At 37.5% G+C, this 17,665-nt stretch overlaps 1 protein-coding gene across 4 annotated transcripts in view; it reads left to right on the forward strand.

Annotated features, from left to right (window-relative positions):
* The window catches only part of ankrd11 (ankyrin repeat domain 11), a 208,060-nt gene that overhangs the window by 48,370 nt on the left and 142,025 nt on the right, over positions 1 to 17,665 (forward strand). For all 4 annotated transcript variants that reach the window (XM_005166577.6, XM_005166578.6, XM_009303497.5 and 1 more), the window contains exon 2: positions 15,955 to 16,035. The gene's annotated coding sequence lies outside the window, so the exon portion shown is untranslated. The remainder of the gene's footprint in view (positions 1 to 15,954; positions 16,036 to 17,665) is intronic.

The following is a 17,665-nucleotide window of genomic DNA, read 5'->3' on the forward strand; positions in this document are numbered from 1 at the left end:
TGAATACCAAAATTTCGCACTTCAGTTTGCAAAGTCCTTTACGCTTACTTTTTTCCCTTTTCTTTTTTGTTAGCTTTGGCAGCTAGACTATAATATCATTTTGTATTTTTTTATTTAACAAAATTCATTGTTTTTATTGTGCTGTACTCATCAGGCAGTTTTATTTAGTATTTGCGCACTGCAATGTAGGCTGCTTTCTGTGTGAATACACATTAGGTGTGTGTGTGTGTGTGTGTGTGTGTGTGTGTGTGTGTGTGTGTGTCTGTGTGTGTGTCTGTGCGTATGTCTGTGTGTGGTGTGTGTGTGGACAAAAATCATCTGACAGACAAATACCATGGAGTTTTTTGTTTGTTTGTTTTTTCTTTTAGCTTTTTGCGCTTGAACCATTTAAAATGATTTGAATGTTTGAACTGGCAAGACACATGATCATTTTTGGTGACAATCCAGTTCTGTCAACAGTCTTAAATGTCTTTCATGCTTGTTGAAGCCTGCTTTCACTTCAGACTGGCTGACTGTTTGCGATAAGTTAGATTTTCTGAGCATACAGCCACATGGATGTTCAAAAGTATCTGCTTTAAGCCAAACTCAGGAGAACAGCTTAACGTCCTACGATATGAACTATAAATAAATGAAGCATTGCGAAGTGTCCATAGTGTTATGCTACATGGTCCTGTCCGTTTTCGTTGGCCTGATAATGCCAGTGGATGGGAGATGGAATGATCCTTGCAGAAGCCAAACTAATCAATAATGTAGAAGTCTTTGAAGAGGACCAGAGATCAGCTTTTGCTACTGTATTACATGACTTTTCACAGTCTCTGGCTCTTCCTCCTGCTGCTTAATAGTACGTGTCAGGTTCCTGCATGGGACAGATAGAATGACTTGCTAAGATATTACAATAAACTTCTGCCACTGATACTTGATGCCAGTCTCAAATTGTCGTTATGAAGTATGTCTGCTCACGAATGCAGATAAGAGATACTAAAGAAGCTTCACCTACACCTTCAGGTCCCATTTCCCGAAAAAAAAGCTAGCTCTGCAAAGCGTACTTCTACATTTTCAAAGCTTTATGTGTGTCCAGTACTGTCCGCAGGTCCCCAGTGATTGTGTGTGCATTCTGCTTTGTCTTCAGTATTCAGACAGGGCATCATGTCCGCAGTCAGACATGGAATGAGATAAGAGAGGCAGTGTTATCTCACAAGAGAGGCACTTTGTGGCATAGGGCAGGGGGTGGGGAGCTCCTGCGGCCTGATTTCCCACATAAATGAAGCTGACTGAATTGTGGAAATGGTGGCGCTTCCTGTAATCCGATGCCCTGTGGAATAGCACGGAGAGAATGAGCCACAAACAGAAGAGGTGGGATAAAGGATGGCTGTGCCCTCAGGCTTGCATTAAAGTACTCGTCTCTTCCTTAATCCCACAATGCCCATTGCCCCATATAGCTCTACATGCTCACAAAAGCCACGGGCATAGCCATGGACTCACAACAGCTACCTGGATCAAAACATTTTGATTTAACCCATTCATCTGTTCTAGCATTTACACATTTGGGGCTTGTTTTTGCTAGTTCTCTCTCTGTGTGCAGATTCACCAAAAAAAGGACTAAGAGCCTACTTGCACTATGCTATTTGAACCGTGCCCAGGCCCATTTCCTGGATCGATTAAGGGCCTACTCACACTATGCTATTCGAACCATGCCCAGGCCCGTTTCCCAGATCGATTAAGGGCCTACTCACTCTATGCTGTCCGAACCGTGCCCAGGTCCGTTTCCCGGATCATTTGAGAAGTGTGAGTGCACTGAATCGGGCTCAGGCCCGGTTGGTGCTTCTCTACTGAACAGCGCAGCATCGATGACATAAGCGTGCCCAGGCCCGATTGTAGTGTGAGTGCGGGCCGTCGGGGGAGACGGGAGGGTGGACAAGCGTGGTTTGGCCCGGTTTGAGGCAATTGTACATAGTGTGAGTACAGCCTAAATCTATGCTGTGTGTAGTTTTTCTGTAATTGGTAACATATGGAGACTGTAAGGGTCTGTAGGTGTTCATACAAATATACATGTAATGATATTTCATACTAGGGCTGCACTTTATATAGTTTTAACAAAGATATAACACTAGGGATGTAACGGTATCAGAATTTCAAGGTACGGTAATACCTCGGTATGAATGTCACGGTACAGTATTTATTGAATCATTTACAGGAAAAAACAAAACTTATGAAAATACTCCAAAAAAGTGCCAAAAGTGTCAATGACATACAAATTAGCCATCTATCTGTAAGCTTTGAAACAGGAACTTCAATTTTAATAACAAAAAAATATTAAACCATGTAAAAAAGATAAAGTTTCAATTTAGTATTGTTGAAAACTCATCACATTCAACATTTAATCACTCACTCACTTAGATAGAGATGGGTTTAAAGGAAAATTATCATATAAATATAATCTGGTAAAAGCTGGTATCTCTGGGTATTCACAATGTCCCCTACAACAGAAAAAAACCATCTCATTTGGGACTGAGGTTTCTGGGACAAGAGAGATATGACTTGGCCCAGGTTGACAGCAGTGGGTAACGTGCATTGTCTTTCCCCCACTTGAGAGGACAAACCATGAGTAAGATAGAGGTCTCATGTCTGCATCAATCTGAACAGTGTGCTGACAACACCGCTATTCAGTACGCGCGCGACAAAACCGCTATTCAGTACGCGCGCGACAACACCGCTATTCAGTACGCGCGCGGCAACACCGCTATTCAGTACGCGCGCGGCAACACCGCTATTCAGTACGCGCGCGGCGACAACACCCGCTTTAGAGTTTTCCAGCTCTTGTTCATCCCCGCTTCTAGCAGCACACTCCATTTCCGCATTACTGGATCTGTAGCGACAACAGACCGCAAGGGATGATGGTCAAGCATGGGCTGATGGGAATTGTAGTTTTCGCTACCTCCCGTTCGCTTCATTCGCCTGAGCAAATTTTCTCAGAAGACCTATAGTTTTACCGAGTCATGCGACTTCGGTAATATCGAAAAAAATTAATATTGCGGTATGACGGTATTTACAATACCGTTACATCCCTATATAACACAATAGTCTCATCGCAGTATGTCCAATGTTAAGTTCACATGTTGGAACTATAGCACAACAGATAGGTCAACAGCACAACAGATCTAGCCATGGGCCATTCTTTTGCATGTTTGGGTAAAAAACAACAACTTTTTTCTGATATCATAATACATTGTAGAAAAACAAAATATTGCAATGTCAGATTTTTTCAAATTTGTGCAGCCCTATTTTATTCTAGGGCTGGGCGATATGGCAAAAACGCAATCTCGATAATTATTTTCCATATTGATAATAATGATTTATACTTCTATATAAGTTGTTATTGCTTCCAGATTTAAAAGAGTACTTCAACAATGACTAAAGCCACAAAAATTAGAGGGTCCATTAAATGGCATAACATTTTTGGCCGATTCATTTTCAGTGACCAAAAATTGAGTGAATCTCTAATATCAACACACTTTTAGGGTGCTTTCACACCTAGACTTTTGTTTTGGAACCTGTCTCGTTTGCCCAGTTAGCGGGGTTCGTTTGGCACATGTAAATCCACCAATTGCTCTCGGATCCACGCCAAAACAATCGCTCCGAGATCGTTTAAATGAGGTGGTCTCGGCTCGATTGAAACGAACTCTGGAGCGGATCCATTGTAGTGAGAAAGCGATACGAATCGAACCCGGTTATATCACAGTGTTTTATGGATATGTTATAGGCATACGGCTATACGAATAGGGTGGGAGGTCATTTTAACAGACATCCTGAGTCTCCCTCAAATGCACAGAGACTCCCAGATGCCCGCAAACGAGTTGTAATCTCCCGGTAATCACGCGTCTCCTTCCCGGTCCTCAACGGTTTACTCACACGTGACTTGTTTTAGCTATTTTGTTTCGTTTAGAAACTTTGCAGTGTGAAAGCGAACCACTCAAAGTACAAAAAGCAACAATGTAACAATTTTAATCCCTGTTTCGGAATAACTTAATCGATTCACATGTGTGAAAGCCACCTTAGATACCCATTGTTGCACATTTACATAGAGTAAAAAAGTCCAGAGCCTATCATTGTTATTGACATACATTTTATTGCGATTGGATATAATATTGTTCATTGACCAAGTCCTATTTCATACATAACCCAATTAGCATCTTAAGCAAAACCATCGCTATAATTGTTTTAATTTTTGTTTTGTAGTTTGGGCCCAAAAATGTATTTGGTTGTATTTTTTTTATTAAGCATTTAAGTTTATTTGATTGACTATTTAAAAATCTGTGAATATTAGCAATGCATTTATTGGGTAGAATTGCTAGTTATTACCATTATTTATCGTGTTTTTGGTCATGATCACTTTAAGCGTGAGCAGCACTGCAAAAAATAGACACCACGGTGAAATAATTTTGGCATTGCTGCTTTGGCATGCGGTATAAAAGAGGTAATCTATTAACATGGGCACTGAAATGTTTAATGTGCCAAATGCAGAATAATTATTCCAAACCTACTTGAGTAACCATCGAAATAAGTGTTTAAATAAATGTTAGATTAATTTTCTACCAAAATAACAGTTTGCAGCAGCCTTATTTCAGATGTTGAAAATCCTTTGCATGAGAAGTGGTTGGAAATCATCAAATTTAGCATGTTGCGGGGACGATTTTTGTCTTTTTCTCAGAGGACATTTAATCTCTAGAGCATAAAAAGCATGCATTGCGGCTTTAAAGACAGGAAATGCGTTCTCTGTTGAGCCACTGACTCCATAGAGCCATGTGGGAATGGTTTTGGGGATCTCACATTAATTGTTGTAAAGAGCAAGTTGGCAGGCATGTTTCCATGTGTTTAGCTGGTCAGATGTGTGCTTCAGGCCCTCGGGCAGCCATTTTCATCACAACTACTAACAGACTAGACCATATCACATTGAACAGTGCTTTCTCTCACTTTCGTCTCCCTCTGCTTAACTGCTGGAGAATGCCACTAAACCCTCATTACATGTTTTATCCATTAATTTCTCCTATTACATCGCCACGTCTCATCCATTTACTTTAATAAATGACAAGACAATGTAATACAATAAAGCTAGGTCATTATGGTATTATGAAGAACTTGTCCAAGGAATGACTTTGTGTAATGTATGGTTTCTTTTGTTTTGTTTTGTGTGAGGATGACCATTATTGTAGTTTAAATGGCTCTGTATTGGTTTGATATGATATATTGTGTTTAATCCTAGTAGGTATGGGCCGGGATAGGATTCTGACAGTATGATACCCTTGGATAAAAATTTCACTGTTTAACGTTATCACGTTATTGTGTTTGCGGCTCTAAAATATGTTCATTTTAAATGTTTGTCTAAAAAAAAAATCCCCTTTGAACACAGTATATTTTATTTTGAGAAACATTTAAAAATATTTTGGAGCAGTAAACATGTCAGGTTGAATAATTCAAATGAATCATTGACTTGACTTCTGCTGTCTTCATTAGTTTCTAAAGCACAAATTTCTTCACAATTTAAAACAACATCTTTGGATATCTTTTCTGCTGGAGAGTCTGTTCTCCTAAAAACGCAAATAAAAAAATCTAACATCTCTTAGAAATAGTATTACAAATTTTTTTGGCAGTTTTAAAACCTTGACTTTTCCAAACCACAGTATACCTTGACATTTTTTTTCTTCATTTAAAAAATTATCTAATACTACAAATCTTTGTATCCCAAGCCAAAATATGTCCATCTTTTGCCTCCTCACACCATTTGTTTTACTCTGAGCTAGCTTTGCTAATGCTAACATTAATAGTGTGCCATTTTCTTTCCCCACTTTCCCTGCAGTTAGCAATTTCCTGTAGAATCTACAGTAACTTTAGGGTAGCAGTTCGCCAAGAACTCACTGTAAATCAATAATAGCCAATACACTGTATTTACATTTACAGCACCATTTATCTTGCTGTATTTGTATTGACAGTATTGTATATCTTTACTGTAAAACATTCTGCTAGGGCGATTAAAGTTTATGCCAATAACAATGATAAGCTCCGCACTTTTGCTTTACTCTATGTTGGTCTAAGAGCCAATCACACAGCAGAAATGTGCAACAATGCGAATCTAAATGTGTGTTGATATTAGAGATGTACAGGATTTTTGGCCACCAAACGTTTATCTGCAAAAAATGTTTTACCATTTATGGACTCTCTAATTTTTGTGGCTTCAGTCATTGTTGTGGTTTTAAATCTAGAAGCATTAACAACTTATAATTAAAACTGGCCATGTATAACCTTTTGAAGTATTAAATCAGTCATTTTCTTACAAACCAAGTAAACTTTAGTTTACTGTAATGGCTGACTTTTGTTAGTATAACTGGGAATGGGGTGCTAGTGTACACTACCTGACAAAAGTCTTGTCGTCAATCTCAGTTTTAAGAGGAACAAATTGATCATTTGGGAAAAGTGACAGAAGGTCAATTTTTCTGAATCATCTGTTGAACTGCATCTCAATCATTACAAATACTGCAGAAGACCTATTGCACCCCGCATGAACCCAAGATTCTCACAGAAATCAGTCAAGTTTAGTGAAAGGAAAAAAATCATGGTTTGGGGTTACATTCAGTATGGGTGCGTGCGAAAGAGTGGATGGCAACATCAACGACATGAGGTATCAAGACATTTGTGGGCAAACTCTTCAGCAGGATAGCGCTCCTCATACTTCAGCCTCCACTTCAAAGTTTCTGAAAGCAAAGAAGGTTGTGGTGATCCAGGATGGATCAGCCAAGTCTCCTGATATGAACATTATTTAGCATGTCAGCGGTAAGATGGAGAAGGAGGCATTGAAGTTGAATCCAAAGACTCTTGATGAACTCTGGGAGTCTTGCAAGAACACTTTCTTTGCCATTCCAGATGACTTTATTAATAAGTGATTTGAGTCATTGCAGAGATGTATGGATGCAGTCCTCCAAGCTCACAAGAGTCATGCACAATATTCATTCTTTTTCCACTGCAGCATGACTTTATATTATATACGGTACATTACAGCCAGGTCAGACCTTACTGCCCTAATAAAATAATTTAAAATTAAAGCATGATTATATTTTATTTTGGTAAAATAATCGTAATCTAGAGACCTTTGCCTTTCATATAAGTCATGTCTGATACCACATGATTAACTAAGTCAACTTATTTGTTTTTCCTAAAATTTGGATAGGTGACAAGACTTTTGTCAGTTAGTGTAGTGTAACTGAGTATTTATTTCAGCTTCAGCAAGCTCTGCTGCTGCCTTACTGATGTGTGATCACTGAAGCAGCTTTCACTGGGTGAGTTCAAAACTTTCAGCGCCTTCAGCCTTCTGCATTGTGGTGTTACAGTTTACAACTCCCTGTCCCACAACACTTGGTCTGTCCATTTATCCAGAGTTTACAGTGGCTGATTTCACAGTTAGTGGTGTAAACTCCTTGCATGTTTAAGGTTTTATCAGTTTAAATATGCGGCAAGAGACGTTAGATAATGCAACGCTTGCACACTACTTGTGTGTGTCTCAGTGTTCAGATGTTAAGGTTTTCTCTTGATTATGAGTCGCATTGGACAGAGGTACTATTCAAACTAAATAGCTGGGTTTCTTATTGAGAGGTGGCCCATAACCACATACTGATAATCTGTATTATTAACATGACACAATTCAATAGTTATATTCAATGCGTGTAGGTATACTATTCTCAATAAATTGTTTTACAAATGTATAAAAGTCAAATGATACACAACTGACTAGAAGCACTTGCACTCGCATGTTATTTGTCCCCCTATCAAAAAGGAAGATGGTTTGATCCGGTGGTCCAGCACTGTTTTGTCACACTTGTTGAAGAAAAGGGTTCTTGCACTGTAAACTTGAATGGCCTATGGTACGTTGGTACAAATTAAGTCATTAAATGTTTTGAATGTTGCAATCTTACTGGCCATTCACACAGGGTGTCAGTGTCAACAATTCCCATTCACTTTGAATTGGTGATGTCAGGCGTTGTTGAACTGCATTGTGGATCCGTCAGCGCCACTTCAGAGGCGTTAATCGCTGCAAAAGTTGGGACTTTCTCAACTTTTCAAGCAGCGATGGAAGCGTCAGCCAATCAGAACGCTGTATGCAAATACACCAGCTCAGACTGTGTCTTATTGCTGACTAATTTCACTGGCTGACGCTGCTATGACAATTGCATCAGCCCAACTTCAGACGCCCTCTGTCAAGCTTTGACGCTGAAGCCCCGTGTGAATGGGGCGTGAGAGTACGGAAATATACTCATCGTCAGGCGGCTAATTTCCTCAGTCTGCTCAAGATGCCAGAGTTTTCTAGAAATTACTTGTATCACAGATTGTATGGTGTGTTTTCTGAATTTCTGAGCAGAATTTGTCACAATTTTTGTGCCATTTCAGTAAATATATACACACATTTACATATCTTAATACTTAACATTACATTTCTTACCTGAAGAACCGTTGATTTCTGTAATTTATATAAATGAGAGCAATTGGTCCAAATTTTTGTACAAAGGTCTTGTTTTGATTTTTTATTTTTTTTTTACCTCATGCAATCTCCTTATGCAATTTTGCAGTTCACCAAGCTTGAACTTTTGAATACAGCGAAATGTGAAACTTGTCGCACAAGCTTGTGTTTCTGGTCTGCCACTTTCGTATACATACAAATGAAAGTCTATGGGGCGAAAAATATAGTGTGACCGCAACTTAAGGCTATTTTGTTTGCTTATTAAAATGTTATCAAATATTATTAAAAGTACAGAGCTGTTCTGAGGAATATGCACCTTAAATGACTTCTATTGTGATCTTCTGCTTGTAAATCAGATGAAATAACTTAACTGTCAAGGGGGTGGATGATGCCATTGCAGGTTTTAATGTAATGCAAAGAAAACCATGCCAGATTTATAAAAATGACTAAAATGCCATAATTAAACTATATCTGTAAAACCAGTCCTAAAACTTGTTTAGTTAACACTTTAGTTTAGGTCACAATTCATGCTATTAACTACTGGCTTATCACCTCCTTATTATTAAGATATTTACTGTTCATTAGTAGTTATAAAGGATTATTTTATAAGGCATTTCTAATCCTACACAAAACCTAAGCTCAACTTCTACCTTACTAACGATTAATAAACAAATAATTAGTAGTTATTAAGCTAGAAGTGCTAGTTAATGGTTTGTTAATATCGTGAATTGTGACGTAAACCAAAGTGTTACCCTTATTAATTTCAACGACATCCCAAGCTCAAGAAGATTCATTAAAACTAATTGTTGAAAACAGACTTGTTCCTGGTTATGGCTTTCCTTCTTCTCTGCATATCCTTTTGAGGGATCCTAGTGTAGCAGGCTGATGGATGATGTTTATTTTTACCAAGGTAACTGCTTTGTGCCATATTTCAGTGCATTTTATGAACCTATAATTACAGAGTAGCTCAGAGTTTGCAGAAGAAGCTGTTATTGAGGAAAGGGGCAGGACCAACTATATTTGTCTAGATTTAAACTAGTGGCCCAGGAATAAATGGAGCAAAGTACTTTTGCTCGTTTCAAGTGAGGGGGTGTTTACGGAAGGCGTCTTAAAAGGCCCTGCAGCAAGTAACTCCATATGCTCTCATGCTTTGTATTTCTCTTATACATGCAAAAAGCCTCACATATATTGCACTGACTGTAAAGCTTTGGTGTCAGTTTTTTTTGATATTTGGCGGTAGAGCTGCCGTATTGATTTTGCATATTGATGTTTGCATCCGCACTAGTCACACCGCGAAGATATGTAGTGTTGAGTTGATTTTGCAGTGTAATTTTTACATTTACATATACAAAACCCTAATGCATGCACAGTTTATTTTACTTTCATCTTTGTTTTATTTATCTATGCTCGTAGTTTGTTTATGACTTTATGCATGATTCACTCCCTTACAGAGTTATCCCAGTCAATCAAAATAAATACATTCTGTAACACTTTAGGGACTAATTCTTACTATTTGCTCTCAGCTAGTTGCTTTTTAGCATGCATGTTATTGAGATATTGGCTGTTTATTAGTATTTTTATAAAGGATGTGTTCTGTATGGTTATTCTACATTCCTGATCCTACCCAATACCTAAACTACATTAATAACTCTTAATAAGGAGCAAAGTAGGAGTTTATTAAAGCAGAATTAAAAATGGTTTGCAGTGTTTCCTCTAAGATTTTTTCCAGCTGTGGCGGCAGGTCTTTTTTGCACAGATCTACCAACTACCTGTGGTGTTATTTCAATGACAAATGTTGTGTGCGCAGTATTACAAGTTAAGATCGCATTTAAGTATTAGCCTATGTGCATGCAAATCTCTTTGCTTGCGCACAGATTTCCTCTGCTTGTGCACAAAACTTCTTGCACGCCCTCAAATATACGCTGCTCAAGCGCAGATCTTTTTGTGCGCTCTCAAATAAACGCTGCTGAAGTGCAATTTAGTGCGTTTATGTAACAAGTATGTCTCCAACATTTATTAGATTTGCTAGGAATACTTATGAATGTGTCCAATAGACCTACAGAGCGGTATTAATGCGTCCTCAAGGAAAGTGAAACGGCTATGCGTCCTGCTTGCTGGCATCACTCACCAGTCAGTCAGTCAGTCAGTCAGTCTGCACGTAACCTTAAAGGGTTAAACAAACGATGCACAGCACTACTACGGTTGCAGAAAAGTTTGTGCTTTTATAAATCATTTATCTTTTCTACGTTTTGGAGTGATTATCACCCGCTAATAAAAGAAACACTGCTGAATATTTTGAATGAAAAGCTGTAATGTAGCCGTGGCGGAATCAATTTTGTCGTGGCGCCCCACAATGGAAGAATGAATGTAGTGGAAACCATGGTTTGCTAAGAGTGAGAACTAAACCTTAAAATAAAGTGAACAAAAATTATTTTCAAGTATAACAAAGTAAATGGCAAAATATGTAGCAGAAAAACAAAATATCACAATGTCAGATCTTTCCAATATCGTGCAGTCCTATTTTACGCGAATATAAGCTATTCAAATGCCAACCCTTTCCTATTTTCATCCACATTTTGACATGAGCAAATCAGTTTGAGCAAATGCAGACAACGATTAATATTTATAACCTCATCGGATTGTCAGAAGTAGTTGTAGGTCTTATTGTTTTCATTAAAATTGTTTAAGGAATTACTTGTGTGTAATTGTGAACTAGGTTATGATACTATGGTAGTATCATGATACTATGGCTCCAAAATACTAGTGGTGCCACTGTAGTTTGTAAATCGTAGTATCGTCAATAATGTTCCATCTACAATACATAATGTTGCAAGTGCAAAAGTCATTAAAATGCACACATTTGTGCAACAATAGACCATTTTATTTGGATAGTCTCTGGAGCTCTTTAAGGTTGCAAACAGTCTAGAATTTACGCCTTTTATGGGAGCCTAATGTATGTTTTCTGACGCTTCAGTTCAAATCTGTGTCTGTTCATTTCTGCTCCTGTCAATATAATTTATTAGCTACAAAAACACTGACAATCTTTTAAATGTGTGATTCACAAAGTTAAATTTTAAATCACTATGGATTTTTACCCGATAAAACTGAAAAAATAAAGAATAGACACTAGTAACATTGAAACAATTTTGACTATTTCATGAACCCCAGTTTAGTTGAAAAACTGCTCGTTTTGTATCTAACTGATTTGGTATAATTTGTATCTTTATTTTAGTGTATTTTGGTTGGTCAGTTATCTACAAAATAAACAAAAAGAAGGATTACCTTTTAGGTGAAGTGATGTGCAAATACTTTTTTTTAATAATAAGGAAATCATTAATTCAATTCAAGTAGACCTATTATAACATATAAACTGTAATATTTCTGACCACTACTTGGTACCACGATACTTCAGCAGGTATAGTATCGTAACATGAATTAGTGGTATCACGACAACCCTAGTGTGAGCTAGACTTTACCATGTATGGTTGAGTAATAGTGACCATTTCATGCCAGAATGGATTTTTTTCTTGCATATAATGTTTGTGCTTTAGCTTATGACTTTATTATTTACCTCACATTTTTAACCTTTGTCTTTTCAAACAGCTAGTTTTAACCAGGACTGCTTGTTTTGCCTGCTTTGGTTGTTTTCAGCTTGACTGTCAGGATGTGGCAAGTTGGCAGGTTCGTTTTCTGTAGTACTTTTTGTTTCCTTTGCTGGAAAGATTTATGAAAGCATCCTCTTTTGCGTGCCCATTTGACTGGTGATTTAAAGGGTTTTAGCCCTCCTCAGGCCTAGAGTTTCCTTTTCGAGTCAACGGAGCATGACTCAAAAAGGACAAGAGACATCCAGAGACACTGCCCCACCATCTAATAAGCACAGTAAACTGCTCTGGGGAAACTTCAGATGATGAACTACTATAGTTCCACCTGATCTCACACAAATTTAACGTTTTTAATTTCATGTTTGTGATGTTGGGTTAAGCCAGGGTCAGTTTATTTGTTTAGAAGTAGTGGTCAAATTCATGTTCTCTGTGTTTAGAGGATTTTCTCAGTACGATTATGGCCTCATTTTGAAGGCCCATTAAGAGGGAGTTCTCTCCAGTCAGGGTTAATCCATTCTGGCACATTCCTGCTGGGAGAATCCTCAGGGTTCTGATCCTCCCAGACACCCCTTCTGAATGAGGACTGCCCTTAATGTGCTCTCTACGACCTTTATAGTGTTTACAGAAGGTATTTGGATCTTTTCTATGGTCAGCTGAGCAAATTTTGGTTCTTTAGCATATTTATTTAAGCATTTTATTCTTTGTTCTACTTCATTATTTTTAATAAACCTTTTTGAGGATGGATGGATGAATGGTTAGTCTGTAAGAGTGTGAATATACACTGGCCTCATGGTTCAGCTTGATTACAATTGACATCATTGATTTGGTTAAATTCAAAGTCATATTGCCTCGTGCAATGCACTTCATCTTCAGTTTTTAATACACTTCATGTGTATTATATTATGGCTGCACGAGTAATCGAATAAAGATTATGATCTTGATTCAACCCTCCACATAATCTTCAATACAGCCAATTATATTTTTAAGTTCATAAGAGAGGCGTAAAGGCGGTCACACAAGTCTTTACATTGTTTTATTAACGTTTTTTAATAACAGCAATGTGGACCTCTCCAAATATTGTTGAAAGAGTCAAATACTGTATTTATAAGGCACAATTCACCCAAAAATGTATTTTTTTGATCATGTAATGTATTCACGGACAGGAAATCACATGCAAGCTGACCGTGAACTGTGGGTCTTCCACGCGCTGTGAATGGTGTCTACTTTAGTGAACAGAACCAGCATTGATGGGGGATAAAAAGTAATAAAGTTGTAAATAATGTTCATTTTGTTGCTTTTTAGGATAGTTTCTAAATCTTTAATTTCACTTAAAGAAAACACGCTTCTTGAACATATCAAATAAGCAATAACGGCATGTGCATCATTGTGTTCAGCTACTCAGTGAGTGGGAAAGGAGAACATTTATACTCTATACAGCGATTTAAGAGATCTTAGAGTCTACCGTACATTCAATGTTATCAGAAGAATGTCTCCGCAAACTCACAAGCAGCAAAGTGTGCCCAGATGTAGGCTTTTAACATATTTGAAACCCTTTTAATTTCTTGCATGTGAGTCTTGCCTCTCTTGCCATGGTATGCTTATCGAATACTCATCTCGCCTCACTTGCTATAGTATGCTAGCTCAACAAATGATGTCAGAAAACCATTAGGAAATTGTAACCGATTATCAAACCCATAATGAATCATCTTCATCTGCGGCAGTCACATCGCAGGACGTGCAATGTAAAGTTGGATTATAACACATCAGAATATTATGGAGTCATTGCAAAGCACCAGAGTGTCTTTTTGGTTTCTTTTTTGGTGCATCCCAGCCACTAGCTCCCGATCCAAAAGACTTTTTATTATAGGTTGTAATCTAGTCATGTTATGTCTAGTAATGTTGCAATATGTATTTGTACAATCATGGCTGGTTTCTTTACTTGAAAGCTCAGATTTGAATTTCATAATTATTTTTTCTTGGCAGAGTTTAAGGTTTACTGTATTGTAAGATGTATTATTGACACCTTATGCCGAGTTCAGACTGCGTGATTTTCAAAGTAGTCGTGTCACAAATGTTTACAAACTGCCTGACAATCTGGGTTTGCGTTTTGTCGCTGCTTTGTTTACACTGCATGACAATCTTGGTTAGCGTTTTGTCGGTGCTTTGTTTACACTACAAGATGGATCGGTCACAGGGGCTTTCACATTGCATGACTTTACAATAGGAAAAATCGCCAACAACTTCATCCAAACTACGTCTCACAGCCAAAAACACGTAGTATATCTTTTGTTATTACTACATAATGAGAAAGAAGCCTTTATTGGGGTAGAAAATATACATATTTTCTCACCTGGGTTTGAAGGTAATTAGCAATAATTTCTCCTCAACTTTCTTTTTTGACCCGGTTGCGGTACTGCTCACATGACACGTCAAACAGACACGGGTGCTCCTGCCAAATTTACACTAGTTTTTCCTCCATTTCTTGGTTCCCAATAAACTGAAATGCGCTTTTAACTTGCAGCTAGACACACACACACACACAAACACTAGTCTAGTGAAAGCTACTCTCTCATTGGCTGTAGGCAATTGCTGATGTTATTTTCAGTCAAAATTTCACAGGACATGATTTGAATCGCCGACAGCTGCAGATATTTAGCACTCCAAATATCTCACAGGCATCGGCAACTCATCTGCGGTTCTCTCTGGTCGCATCTTTGATAGTTCACATTGTATGATTTAAACTCGCGTAAACGAGCACCAATTTGCCTGTGATTTCAGGCATTTTACGGCGATTTCTTAAAACCTGTCGGCGAGTCAAAATCGGGGCTAAAATCATGCAGTCTGAACTCGGCAATACAGATGTTGATGTACCTTAAAGTTTGCTTTGATTAGTGTTTTCACTTAACCATTGCACATACTTTGCAACATTTTATTTATAAAGTTTAAGAGTCTCTTTAAAACTTGTTTTATTTTATTATAAAGACATCAGATATTTTGTTTAAATATTTTAGTTTTCGACTATTAAAACTATTTGCTGTAGTAATGTTGGTTAATTAAAATGAAGTGGTTAAAAAAACCTAATATTCCAAAATCGATTGTTAAAAAATCATCAATAATAATCAATTCCGAATTATATAAAACATTATATCATGAAATTTTTTTTGCAGTATCGCCCAGCCCTAGTTTCCGGTTGTATTAAAACTCCAAAATCAAGCTTTCATTTTTGTATTTGGTGTATAAGTATAATCTGTTTTTGCAGGTCAAAAATATTATTTGTTATATAATAATAATGTTAGTGTGTAACTTCTGTGTTGCCTACAAACATTTACTTCAGCACTTTATAGTTGATTTATACACCCCAAATTAGATTTAATTTGATTCCAAAATAAATGCAATTGACAAGACTGGTAATTACGAGACACGATTTCTGTGGTTGCATCTCTGGATGCTGTTCTAGGATACAACTGACTGGTAAGGGTATATAGTAGGCATTGTTGTCAAGCCCTGAATGCCGCTCTTGCCGCAGCTGTTGTCAAAATGAGCTTGTGGGTTTCGGTGACAGTGACATATGTGCCCTTTATGTTCAGGGCACTATGTCTTCCCGAAACCATGATTAAACTCATTCCCTATAAATGCTGAGCTGTACTTCTGAGCTGAAAACACTCAAGGGTTGAATCCTCAGTCTTTTTCTCCTTGTCTGCGCTTGCCCGACTCTGGCCTTTCATGTTCTGTGTGATGGAATAAAGGAACAGAGTAAAGTTAATCTGCTTTGCAAAATTGACTGTTCATATTAGAAAGGTGACACATCAGTATTCAGGGGACTAATCTGTCTTTCTTTTGCTTTCACAGGATTCGTTGGACTTTGCAGCACATCTTCAGCATTTTTAGCTGGATTTTAACCTTTCCCATCTGACGCCGGCCATGGAATCGGTAAATCCCAATTCTTCTTTCTTGACACTTAGCGGTTATTGGCTTTTTTTTTAGTGTGGCGGTTGGGTGTTGAAATACTGAAGAAACGTGCGTGAAGCTGCAGTGTCTGTTAAATTCTGCTCTGCTTATTCTGGAGGTACTGTTCTGTTCTAGGGAGCTTGAAAATGGTGATTAGGCTTTTTGAAGTCGTTCCTTTCAGCGTATAGCTTTTATATATGTTTGAACACGCAGCCTTTATTTGTGAGCGTGATGCCACAGAGTTTGTTGGCGCCGCTGCTAGTACCAACAGGCAGGTGGACGGCTCAGCTGTGGAATGTGTGCATTAAGAGCAGGGCTTACTGCATGCCTGGGCCCTGCCTGTTGCTGCTTTTGTTAAGGGTTTTTGTTTTTGAGTGTGGATTTTGCTCCGCGTAGAGGCTTTTATAAAAATGGGTCACTGCTTGCAGAGAGCTCGCTGTCTCTAATCTGGAGTCCCACTCCAGCACACAGCTCATGTGACCATGCTTCATCAGTAAGCAGTGGCAGCCTATGACTCTGTAGAGACACTGCCTTTCCCCTGTGGAAACTAGCAGACCTGTGTACTCTCAAACTATGTAGCTTTGGCTGCTGCTTTAAAAGTATTGTTCATCCAAAAGATGCAATTCTGTTATGTATACTCATTCTTTAAACCAAGACTCTCGTGGAACACAAATTTGTGTAGCTATTATATTTTTTAACAATATAATTGAAATGGGACTAATGCTGTAAATATCCTTATATTATACCCACACTGAACTGAGCAAAACTGAAACTGAAAACTGGACTGACTCTGTTTCAATTTACTATAATCTTCTATGTGAAGTTGCTTTGGCACAATCTACATTGTAAAAGCTCTATAGAAATAAAGGTGAATTGAATTGAATTATGACAAATACTCACCTTACATCAGTCCATAATACCTTTGCACTACATTCTGGTCTTTTGAGGCATTTTGTACATTGTAAAAATATCCATAAGTTACCAGTTTTTCATATTATGCGATTCATGTTTTTATTTTTCATCCATTTATACTTTTGAATAGAGTTATGGGACCTTGATCTTTCTTCCAACAGCTTTTAACCTCAAAAGTTGCTAAAGTTGCTTTATTTTATTTATGTTTTTTTACATTTTGAATAGTTTAAAGTGATATATTGTCTAGGTTGGTGTTGTATATTATGCTACAGTAACCTCATAATATAATATGAGTATATAATAAACGTGACAGTACATTTTCTGTTATTTTAGACGGATTTCTCTGTTTCTTATACGTTATATTATTTTAAGCTACTAAAATGTCAATTAAAGTCACTTTTTAACAGTAGAGTTTAAAATTTCAACATTTAAATTCAACAAAACTGAGATCAAGCTCCAACAATGCAGTTCACATCTGTAAATAAAAGCAAAACACTTGTGAATCACAAAAATGCTAAAACTGTTGATTGACATTTTTTTTTTACAATGTAGTCTCTATAAAAATGTTTGCATTTATATAAAGTGGAAGTTTATTTGTTTCCTGTGATGGTGTGGGCCTGCCAGTTCTGTGGCTCTGAACTAAAAGCTAGTCCATTATAGTTTTCAAATATCTTTTTACATTTAATAAAAACAGGCCTTG

The sequence above is a fragment of the Danio rerio genome, chromosome 7, assembly GCF_049306965.1.
Source record: "Danio rerio strain Tuebingen ecotype United States chromosome 7, GRCz12tu, whole genome shotgun sequence".
Lineage (NCBI taxonomy): Eukaryota > Metazoa > Chordata > Actinopteri > Cypriniformes > Danionidae > Danio > Danio rerio.